This window comes from Heterocephalus glaber, unplaced genomic scaffold (genome assembly GCF_053883595.1).
Source record: "Heterocephalus glaber isolate CG9 unplaced genomic scaffold, H.glaber_assembly_v1.0 deba00001569, whole genome shotgun sequence".
In the NCBI taxonomy this organism is placed as follows: domain Eukaryota; kingdom Metazoa; phylum Chordata; class Mammalia; order Rodentia; family Bathyergidae; genus Heterocephalus; species Heterocephalus glaber.
In genome coordinates this window covers 10,462,441-10,486,120 of record NW_028258354.1, presented here as the reverse complement: position 1 = coordinate 10,486,120, position 23,680 = coordinate 10,462,441, and the positions used below count along the sequence as shown (strand labels likewise).

The following is a 23,680-nucleotide window of genomic DNA, read 5'->3' as shown; positions in this document are numbered from 1 at the left end:
GACAGCGCAGGTGTAGCTGTGTCTCCTATGATGAATATCTTCTAGTTGAGGGACTAAGCATATAAAAATATATTTAACAATATAAAGGGCCCTAAAAAGTTCGAAATGGTTGTATAAGTTCACTAAAGGAAGAGATAATGTACAATAAGCTAAGTGCTCAGGAATAGTAGTCACAACTTCTGAAGCAAATACAGGGTTCAGGTTGATTTTGGCCTAGGCCACTTTAAAGAATGCTTCATTCATTCAATAACAGTGAAAAAAAGTACCTCAGTAATGGAGCTTACATTTGAGACAGTAAAGCACATACACATAAATGCAACCTAATAAAATGAAAAATTTATAAATGGTGAAGAGTAAAGCCAATAAAAGTAAGGGTGGGGTTATTTGACATAAATATGGTCCATCATGGTGATCTAAATAAAGTGTGGGGACAAGTCATGTGATTTCTAGAGGCTGTGGTTAATCTTAGTTGCCAACATTTGAGAAGCAGGAGATTGAAATGCAAATCAATTACTAGGTTTTCTAGAGAGATTGGAAATGCTAATAATGTTGGGTCCAAATTTCTACTTTCATCTGAGGCTGAATCACTGCTATGCCTTTCAGAAAGTATCTGGGCATCTGCAGTTCACTGTGTCCCCACCTGTGCCTTTCCTACAACCAGCTTTACTCATTTAGCTCAAGTTTCTTGTTTTCATAGGCCTTTGAGTTCCAACCTCTGCTCTAAAAGAAAGTACTGCGTGTTAGGTTAAGTTAAATTTTCATCCAACAACATACCAACCTCCTATATGAATTTAGATATTTTTTAAAAATAACTATATAGGGCCGGGGATTTATCTCAGTGGTTCCACCGCCTGCCTTGCAAGCACAAGGACCCAAGTTTGATACCCAGTACCAAAAAAAAAAAAGATATAGATAGTCTATGGTAGATTAATCATGTGTTAGTTGGTCTTTCTCAAAGCTCCATTAAAATTTAAAAAAAGGAATAACAAAGTTAAAAGTACACAAGACCAACCAACAAGAGAATGTGACAGGAGAAGTCAGTGGACAAGAAGATAATTTGGAAGGTGGAAAGTAAATGGAGTGTTGAGAACTAAAATCAGCATAAAGAAAATACAACCAAATTTTGCCCTGTAGAAAGACCTCAAAGGTGAGTCTTTGAGGCATAAGGTAGAGAGGAAGTGAGGTACCAGGCAGGGCTGAAAAGTGAGGAATTGGTTAAAAGTTGGTAAACAGACTCAAGAAGTCCCAGAAACCCTCCCCTGCTGAGAAACCAGATGACCATCTCCAGCCAAGGCAGCAGAATGGAGATTTCCTACTATTTTCTGGAAAATAGAGCCATGGAAGTTAAGGCCTTGAGGACCATGGATATGGTAGTAGACCAGGATAAAATGAAGGACTAAAAACAAGGATTCAATACAATCAGTTTACTCTGGTGACCCTCTGGTCTTTTTTTCCTTAAAACACCAGGACCAGAGGGAGTGGAGAACGAATTGAAAGTTTATCTGATATGTTTAGCCATTTAGAAAAGCATACTGATGGGTATCTGGCAGATCTGAGAATATATTGCAAGAAAAATGTAAGAGTAGACCTGTACAAAATCTTTTTATTCAAAGTGATGATACCAGTTTACAAATCAGGAACACTACAGGAAATTGTTCATAAAATTTTAAAAGACAAATCTCCATTGCTTGGTGTAATAGCACATATCAAAGCAATTGAAAGCGCCAATATTTTGCTGACATTTGTGATGAAAAATTAATGAAAATATCCTCTATTTCCACAAAATATAATTGTGCAAATTCCTGCACTGTTTTGGAAAAAAAAAAAAAAAAAAGAAACAAAACACTGTGGCTATAATCCAGATGGCAGAAAGCTGCTGCTGCTATTGCCCCTGCCTCCTGATGGCCAGGAAACTAGTAGACTGAAGAAACCCAACCAGCAAACAGCTAAAAGAGAATCTACAAAAAAATTATTGCAAGTATTAAGTAAATATTGTAATGGGTTGTCACTCTGAGGAGAAAACTGTCAGTGTTGGGGTGTAAAAATGCAGAAAATTTTAAAAAATGCAGAAAATGCAGAGCAATAAAACCTTTAACTTGAAGAAGCAGAAGCATACTCCAATGAAGCATCACCAGCATCACCAGCAGCAGCAGCAGCAGCAGCCACCACTACCACCAATACCGGCAAATGGGCAACAGGCCAGCAGCCAAAATGGGAGTTTGACTATTGACCTGAAGAATTTGAGGAAACCAGAGAGAAGACATTTACCCAACATAGCCATCTTTTTGTGGGCAATCTTCCCTCTGACATCACTGAGGAATAAATGGAGAAACTATTTGAGAAATACTGGAAAGCAGAAGTTTTCATTGTTAAGGGAAAAGGCTTTAGCTTTAGCCACTTTGAAACATGAACCCTTGCTGAGATTGCCAAAGTAGAGCTGGACAATATGCCACTCTGGAGAACAACTGCATGTCCTCTTTGCCTGCCATAGTGCTTCCCTTACAGTCTAAAACCTTCCTCAGTACGTATCACGGAACTGCTGGAAGAAGCCTTTTCTATGTTTGGCCAGGTGGAAAGGGCTGTAGTCATTGTGGATGATTGAGGAAGGCTCTCAGGAAAAGGGAAAAGGCATTCTTGGGCTCTCAGGGAAGTCAGCTGTGCAGAAAGCTCTGAACAAATGCAGTGACAGGTCTTTCCTGCTAACCACATTTCCTTGGCCTGTGACTATGAAATCCATGGACCAGATAGATGATAAAGAGGGACTTCTAGACAAACTGGCTATAGAGAACAAGCAATTTCACAAGGAATGAGAGCAGCCATCTATATTTGCACAGCCTTTGAATATGAGCATGCCATGCGCTGGAGGGCACTCACTGAGATGGAGAGCAGGAGCAGCATCAAGTGCAAAGAACACCAAGGAAGCTCACGAGAAGCTGGAGATAGAGATGGAGGCTGCTTACCATGCACCACGTCATGCTGATGAGGCAAGATTTGATGAGGTGCCAAGAAGAACTTCTATCCCTGTCATTGACAGTATATGGATGCCCTTAGTCTAGTTACTTTATTATTGTAAATCTCAGTTTCCTCTTCAGCAGGTTTTTTATAAGAATTAAATGAAATATTATATGTTATATTTAACATAATGTATAGTATATGGTATACACCATCTAAGTGATAGTTATTAATATAAGCAAAAGTGGCTGCCATATTCTTGGACTTAAGTAAAATTTTCCTGGACTTTAGCCCAATTTTGCAAGTTTTAAACATCCAAAGGGAGTAACAGACAGATTACAAACTGGAGCTAAGTTTCAGTTCCTAAGTCTCCTATTTTATTTTTAAGTGATAAATTGAATGTCATTAAAATTAAAAACTTCTACCCTTTGGAAACCACCTTCAATAAACTACAGACTGGGAGAAAATATTTGTGATATGTATATCTGACAAAGAATTGGTCTTAGCCAGGCACAGTGGTACATTCCTGTAATCTCAGCTACTTGGGAGGCTGAGGCAGAGGATCACAAGTTTGAAGCCCATATGGGCTTCTTACAGTTCAGTAATAAGAAGGCAAACAACTCAATTAAAAAATGAGTAACAGGCATGATAACACATACCTCTAATCCTAGCACTTGGGAGGCTGAGACAGGAGGGTTGCCATTGTTTTGATGGCAACCTGGACTACATGGTGAGTTCAAGGCCAGCCTGAACTGCATAGTGAGACTGTCTCAAAAAAAAAAAAAAAAAAAGACAGAGCAAAGTATTTGGACACTATTTACAAAGTAATATGATCAATAATTATAGGTATGCTCACCATTAATAGTCATAAGAGTGATTCAAATTAAAACACAATGAACTATTACTGCACACCTACTAGAAGGTCACTGTTCCAAGTATTAGCAAGCATATGAAATAGTATTTTCATACATTGCTGCTGGGATTGTAAAATGGTACACTCACTTGGGATACCATTTTGGAAATTTCTTATAAAGTTAAACACACAATTACCATATATTGTAGCAATCCTGCTCTTGGGTATTTATCTAAGAGAAATAAAAACATATATTCACACAAAGACAACTGAATGTAAGCAGCAGTTTTCTTCATTTTAGGCAAAAACTAGATTGGGCAAAAACATTGACAAAACTCCAAAGTATTTTTTAAGTTAAAGAAATTAGACACAAAGGAGCCCACATTATATGATTCTATGTGAAATTCTTAAGCAAGAAAAATTAAAAATAGGTACAAGAAACAGAATTATGTTTGCTTTTGGTGAGAGAAGAGGGAGTGACAGCCAAGAGTCATGATTGGGGGGTGAAGAAACTTTTATCCTGATTGGGGTAAATGTTGCACATGTTAATGGAGTACATATGAATACTTGTCAAAATTCACCTACTAGCTTATTCAATGAGTACATCTTATTATATGTAATTTATATCCTGCTAAAGTTGATTTAACCAAAAAACCCAAACTATACAGTATATATACTTCTGATTATGAAATTAATTCCCGGTTTATACACCCCCAGAAACATATAGCCAAATCACTTTTTTCTACATTAATAACAACATTGGAGATGGTCAATCCTTAAAATTGTTTTCTCATTTGTTATGCAAAATAAGTATCTAACGGACCAGCATTGCCCAGATATTAATGAATTGTCTGAAAGTACTAACTTTTAGATGTGTAAACAAAGGAGGAGGAACCGATAAATAAGACTGAGAAAGAAGCCAGGCATGGTGGCACACACCTCTAATCTCAGAACTTGGGGGTCTGAGATAGGAAGATCATTACGTGTTCAAGGCCAGCCTAGGCTACATAGTGAGTTCAAGGTCAGTCTGAACTACATAATGAGACCCTGTCTCAAAAAAACAAAAACAAAACCCAGGACTGAGAAGGAGCAAGCAGAGAGGTAAAAAGAAAACCAGTTTACACAGGAGTAGAGAATAACCTATTTACTACCCCCTCATAATATTTCTGTCTCTCTCCTTGCTCTGCATCAAAACTTTAGCAGCTATTTTGGTTTCTCCTTTATCCAATTGTCATATCATCATAATTATTTACAGGCCAATTGCTAAGTCCTTCATAATAATTCTTGCTTCAGTATCATTTCCCTCTCTCCATTACTTCTGCCACTCCAGCTCTTTTGACCTTTATATTCTTATACGTAGACGAAGTGGGTCCCTACCTCTGGGTTCTCTTTCCAGGCCATCTTACTCCCTGCTGTTTGTTTAATTTCCCTGAAGCACATTTCTATGTTGGTACTTACAGGATCAAAAACAGGAAGAAATAATAGTAGCAAATTTTTTTTCAGTAGACTCTTTACTAAATAAAATCAATGATGGGTGCAATGGCACATGCCTGTAATCCCAGCACTTGGTAGTCTGAGGCAGAAGGACTGTGGAAAGTTTGAGGCCAGCCTAGGTGACCTGGTGAGTTCAAGACCAGCCTGAAATACAGAGAGAGACCCTATCAAAAAAAAAATCCAAACCCTAAATAAATAAATAAGATTCCAATACGAATATTCAAGATACTCCAAATTTGGAATGGCATTTACATTTCTGGACTTATATTCCACTATTTTTAAATTTCTACTAACACTACACAGTATAGTGGTTGAAAGCTATTATTATCTCTGCATTAGCAATGCCTGAATAACTCTAGGGAATGGGCAACCTCTGGCACTTATCAAATACTCAGAAAGACTTATATTCATATGTGACAGCTGTTCCTGTGGTCTATTTTCCTTCAAAGTCCATGTTTCCCTCAGCTCTACCACTATAAAAATGGTCTATACTGTCCCTTGTGTTATTTAGGCACATGTTTAACTAGACCATACTCCAAGCAAAGGTTCATATATAGAAAATAGCCTCTTTATATATAAACAAGCCTTTATTTTATACACTTTGCTTCAGCAACCTTGGTTACATTTTCAAAAATCATCTTTTTTCAGCTTTATTGAGATATCATTGAAAGTAAAAGTTATATATTTTTAATTGGACTACTTGATGTTTTGACATATATATGTTGCGAAATGATCACTACAATAAAGCAAATTGACATATTCATCCTTTCTTTTCTCTTTTCTTTCCCCTCCCACCCTTCATTCCTCCTTCCCTTCCTTCCTCTCTGCCTCCCTTCCTTCCTTCCCTTCTTTCCTTCCTTCCCTTTCGTGCTGAGAACATTTGAAGTCTACCACCTTAGCAAATTTCAAGTATACAGTCAATATAACGCTGTGAACTATGATTACATTGCAGTGCATTAATCTCCAGAACTTATTCATCTTGCATAATTGAAACTTTGAGCCTTTTCAACAGCTCATTTCCTCCACCTGAATCACTGATAGTCATCATTTAATTCACTGCTTCTATGAGTAATGACATTTTAGATTTCACATGAGTGAGATCATGCACTATGTATTTGTCTTTCTGTCTCTTACTTGTTCCACTTAGCACACTGTTCTCTAGGCTAACATGGCAGAATTGCTGTCTTTTTAAGGTTGAATAATATCCCACTAAATATATACAGTATTTTCTTTATCTATTGGATAAAGAATCCATGGAAATTTAGGTTATTTCCATACCTTGGCTATTGTGAATGATGTTGTAATGAATATGGGAGTGAGTGGATATACCTCTTTGAGTTATTAACTTCATTTCCTTTGGATGTATACCCAGAAAAATTCAGTATTGATGGATCATATGAGAGTGCTATTTTTAATGTTTTGAGGAACTTCTATACTGTTTTCCATAGCAGTTACACCATTTCATGTCCCCACCAACAGTATGTAAGTGTTCCCTTTTCTCTGTATTATCTGTAACACTTACTATTTTTTGGGTTTTTTATAATAGTAATATATGTAAGGTAATATCTCACTGTGCTTTTGATTTGATTTCCCTAATGATTAGTGACATAACTTTTTCATATATTTGTTGGCCATTTGTATGTTTTCTTTTGAGAAATGCCTGTATATGTCTTTTGCCTGTTTTTAAATTATTTGGATTTAGCTATTGAGTTGTTTGAGTTACTTACATATTTTGGATATTAGCCCCTTATCAAATTGATGACTATGAAATATTTCCACCTATCCCATGGTTATTTTTTACTCTGTTGATTATTTCCTTTGCTGTACAGAGCTTTTTAGTTTGATACAATCCTATTTGTTTATTTTTGCTTTTGTTGCCTGTGGTTTTGGTGTCTGTTCCAAAAAATAATTGTGCAGGCCACTCTATGTTTTATTTTAGAAATTGTGTGATTTCATTTCTTATGCTTAACTTTTAATCCCTTTTCAGTAGATTTTTGTGTACAGTGCAAGATGTGTGTAATTTCATTCTTATGTGTATGGATATCGGTTTTCCCAACACTTTTTTGAAGAATCATCTTCCTCTGTCTTTAATTATAGTCTTTGTTGTATTCTACAAACATTTGTTGATTCCCAACTTTGTTAATAGAAATAAAACTGACAAATTAAAAGATGAGTGGGCCAAAGCCATGTAAACATTTTACAACCTGGTAAAAGATCAAGATAATAAATCTTGAAAATCTGAAATTTAAAGCAGAAATATTTCATCATCACAAGAGACATACAAAATGTTAGAGTGGCTTAAAGAAAGGACAAGTAATATATGGTTTGTGAATCAAGGCTTCATGACAAGAGTGATTTATAAGAAAGCCCTGGAATTATAGGTAGGATTTAGATAGGCAGAGATGGTTCAAGAAAACTTTCTGCCCAGAAGTATCAAAGATGAAGCCAGAGTTCAGAAAGTATTTCAGTTTTAAAAAGGAATTAGTGTGCCAGTTTAAGAAATGCATAGCATCCATAAAGGGAATAGCTGGTGGTATCGGTTCTATCTATTTCACAGCTTTCTTTTTTTTTTTTCCCTCCCTCTGTACCAGGGATCGGACTCGGGACCTTGTGCTTGTGAGACAGACGCTGGAACCACTGAGCTAAATCTCCTGCCCTAATCTATCTATTTCAGTAGAAAGCCTATGGTGGTAGGCTGAGGAGGCTAAACCGATGCTTCCTAGATGGCATATAACAAATGCATGACAGGCACTATGTTTTGAGGAGGATTAAACTGCAAGGACAGTAGAAGAGAGAAGGAGCCAAAAAATAAAGAGGAAAATCAAGGATTCTAATTCAACACTAAGTAGAAAATAACATAATGGGAGGAGGTAGTACTAAGGAAGAAGATGAAGTGAAATGGCATTTTACAAGATTTTCACAGGCATTAACAATGTCTTTCAGTTAAAGGAAGAGTGAGTAAAAGGCAAACATTAACTGAGCACCTACATAATACAGGTCCTGGTCTCAACTATTATGCTGAGGGATCCAGCAAGTTAAGCAGAGAAACAAGAGCATTTCCAAGATTCCCAGGTCAGGTATTCCTCACTCTGTTAACAGGCTGGGAAGTTAGGTGATAGTTTAATTTGAATATGTTGAGCTTGATGTTTTGATAGAACATTTAGGTGGAGATCTACGATGGAAATTAAAGACAAAACAAGGGAGCCCAGTCTATCATGGCTTTCCTCACCATAGCTTGCTTTGCTTCCCCCAGGGTTTACTCTTATCTTCTTTCTCCTCTTTTACCTGGCCCAAGCTCCTTCTGCAGAGCCAGTTTCTCTCTCACTTTTATTTTTTTCAAATAAAACTTTGCCCAAAAGGTGAGGGGAGCCCAGAAGCTATGTCTGGAAATCATCTAGGTAACAGAGATAGCAAAAGTTGACTGTACATCACCAAAAGAGAGCTTGTAGAGAGAAGGACTCTGTAGAGAAGATAAGAATACTGATAACCTTCACCATCATCATTGCAAACACTATCCAGTGATTAGTACGTGCCAGGCATTATGCCAAACACTTTGCATTCATTAATTATCACAATAAAGGAATATGTGAAAGCTATAGTTATGACTAGTTATTAATACACGTACAAAAATTAATTTTCCAGAAATAAAATCCCAGATGATTTCAAGATGGAAAATAATGAAGAGGGGGTCATACAAGGGACATAGCAAGAACACCAAATTTTAATGTCTTCTTCAGAAAACAATGAGTCACTTGAACTGTTAATCAATAAAATAGAAATTCAATGTGCATTGAAAAGTTTTGAACGAACAGAGCACGTTCTTCCATCACTGAAAGGAAAAAATAGAATAAAAAACAAGTAACTATGAATGTATAATAGTTATAAATTTTTATGCTCTAAAAACACAGCTCTAAAATAGACATTTTAAAACTGTTAACAATACAGGATACTTGCAAATCTGTAATCATAGTGAAAGCTATAAACAAACAAAAAAATAAGGATTTACACGACATAGTTTAAAAGTGTGACCATATATGTACATAGACACACAAGTGATTATAAATGAATATGATTTTCAAATGTCTATGAAACATTATCAAATAAATTGATTTTGGATCAAAGAAGAATAATTTCAACAAAATTCAAACAATAGAACTCACAATTTCATACCTTCAAATCATATGATAGCAAAAACAACAGCAAGATAAGCAAAATTTTAATAACTTGATTAAAGAGAAAATTTAGACTGATATTATAGGGAATACTCTTCAAATTGGTTGACAGGCTTAGTGAAATTCCTATCAAGATTTCAGTAGCATTTTTGGTTTTTTTTTGAAAAAAATTGCAAATTGATCCTAAAGTTCTTAAGGAAATGTAAGAAAGCCAGGCTAGGCAAAATAATATTTAAAAAGGAGAATCAAGTGGGGAATTCTCACTTCCCAGATTCAAAACTTACTGTAAAACTTCAGTAACCAAGACTTGTGTGGTACTGGCATTAGGCACAGACTTATAAACGAATGGAATAAATCCAAATGTCTATGGTCAATTGGTTTTCATCATGGTGCCAAAACCATTTGATCTGAAAAGAATAATCTCTTCAACAAGTGGAGCAGGAACAACTGTATATCTATATGCAAGAGAAGGCAAGAGAATATTTTTTGAATACAAACACAAGAAAAAACCAGATTCGACTTAAAATCTTCGTGTTTCAAGGGATATTATAAAGAAAATGAAAAGAGAATGAAGATAGCTCCTTATCCCACAAAATACACAAAAAATTAACTCAAAATCAATCAAAGACCTAAATCTAAGAGCTAAACCTATAGGACTTTTACAAACATACCAAAAGGGTAAATCTTCATGACTCCAGATAAATCAATGGATTCTTGAATGTTGTGTTTGTACTAAAAAAAAAAAAAAGGAAGAAAGAAAATGCAGAGATGCTGGGTAGAAAAAGCAGAAAATGACTATTTTGTTACAGAAATAAAATGTCTTACTTTAAATTTCCTGGGTTTTAATCCTTGTCCTCATATTAGTTATAAACTATTAGTTTGCTTTTTCTCTGCATTAATTGAGAAGGGAAGCATCTTGTTTCAATTAAATATTCCAAACCTTTCCCATCTAATTATTAAAATGAGGAGTAATGGAAAAACTTGTATCTGCTTTATGAAGGATGAAGGACTCAGGGCTTTGGCTTCTTTTGGCAAATTTCTCCTTTCTCTTCTAAGTTTTGTTTCTTTTTCATTTAGATTATAGTCATAAACTCCATCATTGCCTTTGTTTTTAATAATATAAACTATTTTAAATAACTTTATTTCAAATTTATAGACCACTTGTACAAATTCAATTTATCTATGTATTTAACTTTTTAATCACCTCAGTCTCCTTTTAGCCACCACTTTCTTCTTGACTATAAAATTTTATTAGTACTTTAGATTTTCAAAGCAGGATTTCAGACATTTATTTGGGAAGATAATCTGGCTTCTCAGTCCTTGGATACCTGAAAATGTTATTCTCTCTTTTTCTTTTCTCTACCTGATAACAAATGACCAAGGTAACTAAGGATGGATATGACTTTATTTACTGTATCAATAAGTATAATGATCAAGTTAACAAGGTCCTTACAGGAAGGAAGGGGTTATTCTGTTCCTGTAAAGAATCTGATTATATCTTTTATTTTACTGTATATTCACAGAAGATTTTCCTTATTTCTCATTAACTTGTACAGAATTTAGAAGAGAATTTTCACTATATACTATATTATCCATTTAGGTAGAAATTGATATTTGTTCTGTAATTCTGTAGCTGAGTATGGCAGCTTTAGAATATGGCAAAGAAAATAGACAGTAGGGGTTTCCTGTGCTTGAGGTCTGACAAACAGGCTATGACACCAGGTTAGGTACTGAGGACAGACTCAAATAATTGCAGTAGTGGCCTGGCCCGGCATACAGGGATACTGCATAGGAGGGTAAATGAGGTTGCAACAAGTGCATTTCCTGAAAGAGCAAGAAAAAAATGAAATAACTGAAAAATATTATTTGCACAAAGAGTAGGTCCAGTAGGGAGAAAGAATGTATAATTAAAATATCCTACATTCAGGTTTTATTGGAATCCTTTAGACTTTTTATCATATAATTGTACTTTCTACTGTATAATTTTTCTTTATCATTTTATCTCTGGCTGAAACCCATGTTATTACACTTTCCATTGACTAGATTCCTAAACAGCCTTTCCAGCTTTCTTCATAGAAACCCACCCTAATTAAGAGTCAGGCATAGATAGCCAATTTTCCCCTCTAAGAATAATGCCACCTCTGTTTTAACCATCAGCTCTGGTTTTTCTGTATTTATTCTCCATTTGACCAATATGACAAAACTTTTGTAATTATGCTGATGCAGTGAGAACCCTGTGTAAGCCTTTTCTGAATCATAGGATTGAAAGGATAGACTAATGTTAACAGTGATTTGGAAAACACATAGTGGCGATTATGCATGCCACAGAGTATTTAGCCTCTGATGAAAAAGCTTTTCATGATTCCTTGATTACATAATTGAGCTTTATAATTTATGTCCTATTACAGCCCCTGCAAAAGATTTTATGGTCTGCTTAATTGCAGTTATGACACAGCCCAGACTCAAATTCTGTCCTTGTAATTCCAAGTTGTGTTCCAGCTACTAGTCTGCATTGCATCTTATGTGCCCTGCTAGACTGTAAATTCCTTGAAGGAAGGCAGTAAATACTTGTGGAGTTTATATATTTAAAAGGAGTTGTATAAAAAGGGGTGAGACATGAATAATTAATTCCATGGGTAGAATATAATTCATTTTTCTGTATTTAAGTATATTTATATTTACTATTAAATGCTAGTACTAATACTGAAATGAACTGGTAATAAAAGAGGAAAAAAATTAAACTGGAATTACACCTGTATTTCAAAACATTCAATCAGAAAAATACAGATTTACCTATGAATCAACTCCTTCTCCAATGAACTGTCCATCTGGTCATTGTCACTTAAAACACTGTCTCCCATTTCATCTTAAACAAGCCCATCCATATATAATTACAAAACTGGGCACATTCTCTAAGTGTAGGTTTATGCCATAATCTAATTTAACATTGCCTCATGCCTTGACATTTCCTGAAAGAGTAAGAAAAAATTAATAATTGAAAGTTATTATTTGCACAAAGTCCAGTAGGGAAAAAGAATATATAATTAGAATGTCCTACATTCAGATTTTATTAGAATGCTTTAGCCTTTCTATTGCATAATTATGTCTCATGAGTATTCCCCAGGTTAGTCAATATTATGCAATTAGGACTCCATAATTGTTTGTACATCACTTTTCCCCATTGGTGAACATGTATCTATCTTCTAATGTTTTTGCTTTTGTAAATTATGCTACAAAAAACATCATAGCACATAAGTCTGTGTGCATCTTTTATTATTTCCTTAGGATAAAACCCTATACCAGCCAGGATTTTAGCAGATGGATGGCTTGAAATGTTTCATTCAATAGACTTCAATGATAACACTGATTACAAGAGATGTGACCAGGCTTAAGGAATGGTGAGACACTTAGGGACTGTAAAAGAAGCCCTTACCACCTCTATACCTGAAACAAAAGCACAAGGCTATAGTGTTATGGAACACAGGGAGCCTCAGCTAAGGAAGAGGGGCTGCTCCAAAGAGAGCTGTGGCCATAAAGCTGTGCTTTTCTGGATATAGTCCTGGAACGGCAGGATCAGCAAACCAGTAACCTCTTAGGAATGGAACTTCTTGGGGCTGTTTCATCCCTACTGAATTAGAAATAAGGCCCCCAGATAATTTGGATGCATAAGGTTTGAGAGCTACAAAACCATTCATAAAACCATGGCTGGGGTAGGTAGGGGGGTTGCAGGTGGAGGGATATGTACATTGAATCAGAAAAATACAAACTGAACCCCCACCCCGGAAATTTCTAAAAGTGCCATCATTGGCTAAACCCAACTGGAAGCTCCAGAGCAGGGTAGCCCATGAATCTAACCCACAGAAAACATAAAGGAGGACAGAGAGGAGTGAAATGTGATGTGGAGGGGCAAAAGAACAACCAGCCCAGTCCCTTTGTGGAGGATTTCTGAATCAAACAATGTGAACATTTTAAAATCCCTTAATATACATTAATAAATTGTTCATAAAGAACTTATGAGTAAACACCAGCAGTGGCTAAGACTGCCAATCTGGTGGGATTTTCGCTAACTTTTAAGAATGATTTTTTTTGGAAGTCTGTTCTAGTTTCATAAATTAAAAAGTTATCTCAGTCTTGTTTAAATTTGTATTGCTTTATTTAAAATCATATTTTTTTTTCAGTACTGGGAATTGAACTCAGGGAGCACTGAAGGCCAATCATTTTTTTAAAAATCTTATACTGTCTTGTTGACTATGACAATTTACATTACATTTAAAACACAAAAAACTCATTTTTAGAGGAGGCATTCATATTCTAAAATTCATGATTTAAGAAGTAAATCTTCCTTCATGGAAATGAATATTTTCTTTTTCACTCACTAACACTGCTTAATGTTGCAAATATAAAGGAAAATAGGACATCATTTTGCTCTCAAAGTTAAGAATAAACACAATTCCAATCATCTTTGTCATGTTTTAAAATAGAAATATTAGAAATGCATGTGTTTGTCTTCTTTCTTGCAAACTCACAGATAATTTGAATTCCATGTGTTGTACATATATTTGTATATATACATTTGTTTAGTACTATATATATATACACATTTTTTTTTTTGAGACAGGCTCTCACTATGTAGTTCAGGCTGGCCTTGAACTCACTATGTAGTGCAGATTGGCCTCTTCTTCCTGCTTCAGCTTCCCATGTGCTGGGATTACAGGCATGCACCACCATGCCTGGCAATATACTATATATTCTGAAAAGAGAATATTATCTGATAAGCAAAATATAGGTTCAAATCTTGGCTCTATCATTTCCTTATTCCGTGACTTTGAACATAAAATTTAACAATAATGAGCCTTAATTTTCATATTTGTAAAATATGGGTGATAGTAGCTACCTTACAGGGATTTTGTAAGGATTAAATGAAACAACATACGTGGTATGGTCTGAATATCCCCCAAAATTAATACATTGAAATTAAATTACAAAAAAAAGCTGATAGGGGCTTTAGAAGGTAATTAGGACATTAGGAACCTTCATGAATAAATTAGTGCCTTTATCAAAAAGCTTAGAGGAACTAGCTAGCACCCTTTTTCCCTTTTTACCTTCCACCAAACAATAACACAGCATTAAAGGTGATATCTTAGAAAAAGAAATCAGAACTCACTAGACACAAACCTGCTTGTACCTTAACTTGGATTTCCCAGCCTCAAGAACTGTGAAAAATAAGGTTCTAGTCTTTTTTTTTTTTTGTACCAGGGATTGAACTCGGGACCTTGCGTTTGCAAGGCAGGCAGCAGAAGCACTGAGCTAAATCCCCAGCCTAAGGTTCTATTCTTTATAAATTACCCAGTCTCACTTTGTTATGGCACAGGAACAAACAAATACAATATATCAAACACTTGGAGCAGTGTGGCACATAGTAATTCCTCAAATGTGTGGTCAGAATTTAAAACAGAGATGGCTTCTTTATATTATAGAGGGGTTAAGAACACATACTCGGGCTGGGGATTTAGCTCAGTGGTTTCACCGCTTGCTGTGCAAGCACAAGGACCCAAGTTCAATTCCTGGTACCAAAAAAAAAGAACACATGCTCTAGGGCTGGTGACAGCTCTGCGGCAGAGCACATGCCTAGCATGCATGAGGCCTTGGGTTCAATCCTCAGTACTACAACAGAAAACAATGACAACAACAACAGTAAACCACATACTCTGTAGCTAGCCTACTTAGTCTAAAATTCTAGCTCTGCCATTTGCTAGCCATCTGACCTTTGTTGTAAAACAAGGATAATAATAATTCCACTTCATAGAGTTGTCACAAATGGTATATGAATTATACTCTCTAACACAGCTAGAAAACTTAGAAGGCTAAGAATCCCACCTGCACATTTGAATCACCTGCACACCCCCAGCTTCATATAGCCAACCCTGATGTAATGGGGCTGGAATAGGACTGTACTATGGATAAGTTTCAAAAGAACATCAGATAATTGTAATATGGAGCAAGGACTGTATTATGGCTTATATCTAGGTGTCCCCCCAAAGCCTCATAGGGTCATAGGCAGGGCTTTTTGGAGGTGGCTGGATCTGGGTGTGTGATGCTAGGATCAAGGATGTGATGTTGGGATTGATACATGGTGAGATGCTAGGATTAAGGCTCCCCCTCCTTGGGTGTGAGTGCTACCCAGCCTAAGGATGGGTAGCCTGGATAAAATATGAGACAAAAAGAAGGTCACTGCTGGTCTCTTACTGCTTCTTTGCTACTTTGCTGCCTTCTGCCCACCATGAACCATTTCTCCTCTGTGATGTGCCTCTGCCATGCTACCCTGTCTTGGAGCCAGCCAACTACGGACTGTAACATCTACAAACCATGAGCCAAAATAAACCTTTCCTCCATTAACTTTGGGTGTTGAGTATTATGTCTCAGCAACAAGAAAAAGTAACTAAAACAGAATTAGAACCACTAATTTAAGCAATCCAAGCAACTAGAAACCTTTTTCCTGAGGGAGAGAATTCTGCATGGTTTTGAGCAAAGGAGTGCATATCTTCCAATTTAGACTCTATGACACAAGTATCCAACCTTTCAGCTGGCTGGGCCCCATTGAGTTAAGAGGAATTGTCTTGGGCCACATATAAAATATGTAATATAGTTAATGTATGTAAGTAACAAAACTTCCTTTCAATGTTTTTTTTTTTTGGTACCAGGGATCGAACTTGGGTCCTTGCACTTGCACAGCAGGTGGCGAAACCACTGAGATAAATCCCCAGCCCTCAATGTTTTTGTTTTTTTTTATTAGAAAGAAGAAGGCAACATATATAAAACTAGAGGGATAGTTGACCTTGTTTTTGTGGAACTAATGTTAAAAGTGTGTGGCTCAGGGGAAGTGGTTGCTGTTCTTAGTGAGTTCTCTAGGTGCTCTTCAGAAATTTTTCATCTAATTTTACTCTTTGTGTGCTTCATCTTTGAAAATAGTTGTTCACAATGTGCATACTGCAAAAAGTGATGACATGCATAAGATGATCGTGAAACAAGTAATATTTTTCCTCTGGAAAGATATATCTTATAACTATCTAGCAAAGAGACATGATCAAATTTTTCTTTAGTTTGAATATCTGCTTGTAGCCTTATAATTCCAAAAATTAATAGCAACAATTTATTTTTTCTAGTATTAATAACGTTATATGAGTAATTATAATAATGCCATAAGCAAAAAACTATTTGATACATTTGTATACTTACTAAACCAAAGATTTTAAAATAATATTTTAACTTAAATTATTTCACAAACTAACTTAAGCCCAAATTTAATAATTAAATAAGAAAAGTTCCATATCTGTTTAAAAAATAAACACCTGACTTCACAGACACACATGCACATATAGGGAGGTTGAACTACTATTGTTGAACTACTATTGGAAATTGCTGAAACCCATCTGACGTGTGGTTTTCTATTTGACTGACTGTGTATGCCTGACTGCACTGTGCTCTTCCCTATAGTGTTCCACTATTGCTTACGTGGTCAGTGCTCAAGCATCACACTTTTTTTTGAGTCATGAAAAATATTACTAAAAATAAAATAATGTTAAAAGTTTCCAATCTGTGGGGCTGCAGTGAGGACTGTCCAGGGCCACAGACAGCCCTTGGGCCGCTGGTTGGACATACTTGCTCTAAGAGGATCTCTGGCCAGAAAATATATGCAAGCCAGCAGTGTGCACATCTGTAATTCTAGCACTTGGGACGCGGAGTCAAGAGAATCAAAAGTTCAAGTCCAGTCTGTGCTACATATCAAGATCATGAATTTTTAAAAAAGAAAGAAAAGAAAGGAAAAATTTTATTTCTGACTTCTGAATGGGTGGATAAGAGCTTAGTCCTAATCTGCAAAACCTTGCCTGAGATTGTAATAATATCTAACTATGATAAACTCTGTGACATCTTTGCAGATTTCAAAGATAATAAATAACAATGGAGAGAAAGGAAGTTTAATAATGAAAATCTTTTTTATACTGGGCTACATGCCATTTACAGCAATTCTTCTGTAGATTGTTTCATTGTCATGTTAAATTATATGCCTTTTTTCAAATTGCTTCTCTATTTTTGCAAAAAGAAAAGAAAAACATTCTGTTAATAATGGGATACTTAGGTTTCTGTTCTGATGTATTTTTAAAAACTTGTAAAATATGAGTTACAAAAAGTGCTTCAATATGTATTCACTCTGGGAACTCCATAAAATCTAAGTCTTCTGTGGCTTTCCAGAACCCCATGTCCATATTCGGCAGGAGAAATATAAACCTTCCCTAATTCCCCTACCTATTCTTATTTCAAAAATAAGTGCATTATAATCATTACAAGAGAAATTAGAACAGTAAAAGAAGGAAAGAATAAAGCTCTCTACAATTTGAGGCTGTTAATGAAAAAGAGAAAATTTTTGTTTCAAATGAGTAACTGAAGTAAGTGATGGGTATATTCCATCTACCTACGCACCCTACACAAGATTTTATTTGAACACATATTTCTCTCCTTTCGATTTTTAAAGTTTTATTAAGAAAAATATCAAACATATACAAAGGGAGAGAGAATAGTATAACAAACTTCTACACATTCGTCACCCAGCGTTAGATTATCTCTGCCAATATTTCTTGTTCTGAGGTTGATTTTTGTCTAATATCAATAATCTCACTCCAACTTTTTAATGAATACTCCAGTGTTTACTTAATATATATTTTTTCATCCTTTTACCTTTAACTTACATGAGTCTTCTTATTTAAAATACATCTTCCTTTTTGAAAACAGCATAATGGAGTCTTCTTTTTTAAAATTCCAATCTGGCAACCTCTTATTTCTAAATGAAATGTGCAGACATTTATAGTTCCTGTAATTAACATTATGGTTCCTTTTAAGGCTGTCATTTTGCTACTTGTTTTCTATTTGTCACATCCATTCTGTTCGTTTTTTCCTCTTTTAGATTTAACGAATCTTTAAAAATATTCCATTTACTCTCTCTTAGTAACTTATTTTACTTTTTGTGTTTTCTTCCCTAGTATTTACAATATTAATTTTTAACCTAACACATTCTACCCTCAAATAATATTGTATTATTTCACATATAATAAAGAACCTTATAACCAAGCATGGTGGTGCACACCTGCAATTCCAGCCAGCCCTCTGCAGGGCTGAGGCAGGAGGAACCTAAATTTGAGCCCAGCCTAGGCAACTTGGACATTTAGTGAGACCTTGTCTCAGAATTAAAAAATGAAAGAAGCACAGTACTGGGAATGTATCTCAGTGTGAAGGCCTTAGATTTGATTCTCAGTATTAAAACAAAACAAAACAAAATAAAGCAAAACAAAATAAGACACAACACAACAAAACCTTATAAAAGTATTCTTCTATTACCTACCTACTCCTCTCTTATTCTTTGTTATTGTTGCTTTTACTTAGAACATCAAAATGCATTGTTATTTAACTTTGCTTTAAAGAGTCAATCATTCTCAAAGGAAATTTTAAAATGAGAAGAGATTTTTTTATATTTATCCACATTTCTGATTTTCCTCTGCTATTATTTTCCTTCAGTCTGAACAACTTCCTTTCCTATTTTTTATAATGAAATTCTTCTGGTAACAATTTTTTTTTCAACTGCTATTGGAAAAAGTTTCTATTTTGTGTTAATTTATTGAAGGACATTTTCACTCAATGTAGAAATTTAGGTGGACTTTTTGTCTTTTGACACTGTAAAATCCATTCTAGTAGATGTTCTTAAGGTTTATTCACCTGTAGGGAATTTTTATTTTTAATTTATCTCTGCCTGCTTTTAAGGTTTATTTTTAATTACTTGTTTTCAACGATTTGATTAAGATATTGTTTGGTGTACTTTCTTTGTGTTTATTTTGCTTGGGGTTTCTTGAACTTCTTGAATCTGAGTTTATAGTTTTCTTTTAATTTGGAAATGCAGAATTTCAGCCATTCTTTTTTTAAAATAAAAATTTCTGCTTCCTGGCCACCCTTTTTGTGCAATTCCAATTACATATATAAAAGTTTGCTTAATTATTGTCTTACAGAGGCTCTAGTTTTATTAAAGTCTTTTATTTCCTCTTTGTGCTTCCATTAGATAATTTCTAATGCTATGCCTTTGAGTTTATTGATTTCTTTCTATTTAATCTATTCTTGAGCCCATTCAATGAATCCTTTATTTCACATACTGCATTTTTCAGTTTAAAAATTCCAATTATATTTTTTTTATATCTGCCATCTCAGGACCTTGCACTTGTGAGACAGGCGCAGTGCCACTGAGCTAAATCTCCAGCCCTATATCTGTCATCTCTCCATTATATTTATGTTTTCCTTTAAGTCCTGGTGTATATTTAAAACTTTTAAAATTGATTCATTTGTCCCCTATGTGTATTATGTATATGTGTATATATATATATATTAATTTTTATGAATTAGTCTTTTCTGTCTCTTCACATGCCTAATAATTTTTTATTATATACTGAATTTTAGACTGTAATGTCTGGATTTTTACATTTTTCTTTAAAATTTTAATCTTGTTTTGAAACAAATTAATTTGTTTGTAGAATAGCTTGATCTTTGTGGCTCTTGTTAAGCTCTATTGAGATGGATCTAGGGTAGCTTTTACTCTACAGCTGGATTAACATTACTATTAAAAAATTATTTTGGGGATAAGGGGGAGTGTTTGGGAACATTTAAAATATGTTATGTGCACACACAAATCTGTCAAAATGATATCTATTAATTTGTATAACCAATATGCACTAATAAAAAAAGTAGGAAAAAAGATTATTCTCCTGAAGTCTCTAGTAAGAGTCTCTACTGTTCAACCTAGTCTTTTAACTTTGTTGTTTAGAATTCAAATGTCTCCTTTCTCTGAAAGAAATCTGGGAATTTTTCACCTTACATCTTCTCAGTAGTTTTTAAACCAGCTTTGTTATGTTTCCCTCTATGAATTCTTAACTTCATATTCATACAGCGAACAAGGGAACTTTTATGCCAACTTTTTGAGCTTATCTATCTCTCCTTTCCCTTCTTTCTTCCTTTCTCCCATCCTCCCTCCCACCCTCCCTTTTCCCCTCCCTCTTTCCCTCCCTTTCTCTTTCTTTCTCTCTTGTTTCTTCTTTTCTCCCTCCCCACCCCCCCCTTTTCCTTTCTTTGTCCCCTTTACTGTTTTTTTTTTTTATATATAGCTCTTTCCTCTAAGTTTTTGGCTCCATAAATTTCAACTACCTCAGTCTCAGCGGTCTCATTGTCCTCAGAGACCACCTCGCTCTTCTTGGATTCTGCCTTCCAACTCTGTAATCAGGAAAGTCCCTTCAGGAAAAAAAAATCAAGATGCTCCTTGGACTTAATTTATTTTCTTTTCCTTGATGGTCAACAATCTTACATTGCCTATTGTTTAATATCTGAAAATGGTTTTTTTTTATTTTGTTCAATTTTCTAGGTGTTTGCAAGGGGAAGACAAGTTGAGAACCAGTTCCACCCACAGATAGCAGAGGGTGTTTCAGCTTCAATAATTAATAACCATTCTTAGCCAGTCTTATTTCATCTATGCCTACACCCCCTACTCCCATTGCTCTCAGATATATCATTAAACTACACATTTTATTTTTTATTTTTGGGAGTACTAGGGATCGAACTCAGGACCTTACACTTGTGAGGCAGGTGCAGTGCCACTGAGCTAAATCCCCGGCCCCTAGAACTACACGTTTTAAATTCATGCTAAACAGGATGATTATGAACTCAATTATGAGTGACTGCAATAGGAACACATTTGAAGCTTGCTTGTGTGCCATGGATGCTAGAATGTGTATTTTGTACCTGAGCAATCCTCATCCTGACCTAAAATACATGGTTCAGTTTACAATCAATCAAGGCAAATTTTTTTAAAGTACTAGGAATTGAACCCAAGACCTTGTATGTACAAGACAAGCACTTTACCACTGAACTACATCCCTAGTTCTTTTTATTTTTTATTTTGAGGCAAAGTTTCACTAAGTTGTCCAGGCTGACCTGAAACTTGTGACCTTACTGCCTCAACCCCCTAGGAGCTGGGATTACAGATGTAGGACATTACAGTAGGATTTGTTTTCTGTTTTTAAGTTATTTTAATTCACATCCAATTCTACTGTCAACTACTACAAGCAAATCTACTAAACCAATATTTATTTGATTCTTCTTTTAGAAAACCACACATAGCAGATTTATTTTTCCCCCCCATTAACTTTATTGGTACATTTTAGGTATAAAATACAGTTACATTCATCATTGGGATCTTTTACCATTACATGAGTATCTTGGTTCTTATTTTTCTCCCCCTTCCTTTGCCCTCCCTTCACCCCCTCCACCCATCCCTATTTGCAAAGACTTTGTTTCCATTGTTTTCCTTTTCTCATACTTTTTCTTTTCCTTTTTTTTCCTTTTCCCTACCCCTCTCAATTCCCTTGCTCTTTTAGACCTTTTCTTCCTGTTACACAATATCAGTTATACATTTTTTAAATTACACTATTAAGATCTAGGAGACATTATCACAGATTTTACAGAATTTAAAAGGATATAGAAAGCATATTACAAAAATATTTTTTGAAATAAATTTGACACCTTCTAAGAAGTAACTTAGAAGACAAATTAATGAAACTAACTCTGGAGGAAATATAATATTTGAATAGCACCTATGAAAGGAAGTATATTCCTAGCTTGAAAACCTACCTATATGACAACAGCAGGCTCATAAACATTTTAACTGATAAATTATATCAAACAATTAAAGCAGAAAAAAGAAGGAACACTTCTCCCCTCATTTTAGGAACTCAACACTGTAGCAGATTTAAATAACAAGTTTCTAATATGGGTATTGGTTAATGATTATTTAAATGTTAAATTATCGCTACTTACTCATGCAGTTTAATTAATCGAATACCTGTTTGGCAAGAAAGTTAAAGAGCTATTAATTTATTATCCTGACACCTATTATTTGGTTATTATCCAAATTAAGGCCTTTTATTAGTTACGGTTACCCCTTAACTATTTTAATTGCCTTCAAAAAGTACACTAAACATTTCTGTATCTTCAACATTCCCAAAGCACTTTCAGAAGCCTACAGAATATACTGTAAATTGCAAAAAAGCCTTTAATATTCTAGCCAAAACATGGACTTGTTATAAACACCTTATTAAAACACAAGAGGGTTGTATTCTCTGTCAATAAAAGTGACATTGCAGACTACTTTTCTTCTAGGAATGTGAGTAGTAATGTTATTAAGAAAACTAGTTTTTTAATTTTGCTTTCTCAATAAACTCAGGTGGTACTATAATACGAGTACTGGCATTTTATTTTATTTTGCTTTAGAGGTGTCATGCCAGCAATGAACAAAAAAACCTTAAGAATCCACAGTATTCTTCTCCTTCAGCACAAAAGTTGTGAAGCAATATAGTATACTCAGACGATCACTAGAATTAAGCAACCTAGGTTTTCTTTTTTGTTGTTGTTGTTGGGGTACCAGGGATTGAACTTGGGACCTTGCACTCGCAAGGTAAGTACTGGAACCACTGAGCTAAATCCTCAGCCCCTAGCAACCTAGGTTTTAACCCTAACTGCCAATAACTTGCTAGCTTTGGTTAAAATGTAGTTCATTCGTTGTCATGAATTCAGTATAAAGAAATGGCTTCTCCTCATGTCTGACAGCATTCATAGGAAAATGAAAATGTACCTGGTGTGAGTGAATAGTCAAGTCACAAGAGATACAAATCATATTCTGGGAGCAGAAATGTCATCTGGGCAAACTATGGCCTCCTTCACTGGTTCTTACCACTGAGACCCGATGTCACCATTTTAGTTGTTTTATTTATGTTTGTACTCCAGTTTTAAAAAATTATTTAACTATTTTTAAATTCACATGCAGTGAATTTCACTTTTTTTATTGATTTTGCAAATGCTTGCAGTCACATAGTCATCAATACAATTAAGATTCAGAATGTTAACATTGCTTCCCTCTCATTCCATCATACTGCATCTTTGTAACCAACCCTTCCCCCAGACCGTTGGTCCCTGGTAGCTGTTAATGTGTTCCCTGTTCTATAGTGACTTTCCAGAATGTCACATAAATGAAATTATAGAGTATGTAGCCTTTACAGACAGTCCCAAAGCTGTCTTTTTATAACAGATATTCTGATAATTCCCCCTTACAATTCTCAAATAGAATCCA

At 35.0% G+C, this 23,680-nt stretch overlaps 1 pseudogene; it reads left to right on the top strand.

Annotated features, from left to right (window-relative positions):
• Nucleotides 1–2,072: 2,072 nt before the first annotated feature.
• On the top strand, nucleotides 2,073–3,051 carry LOC101708850 (non-POU domain-containing octamer-binding protein pseudogene; annotated as a pseudogene).
• Nucleotides 3,052–23,680: the final 20,629 nt, after the last annotated feature.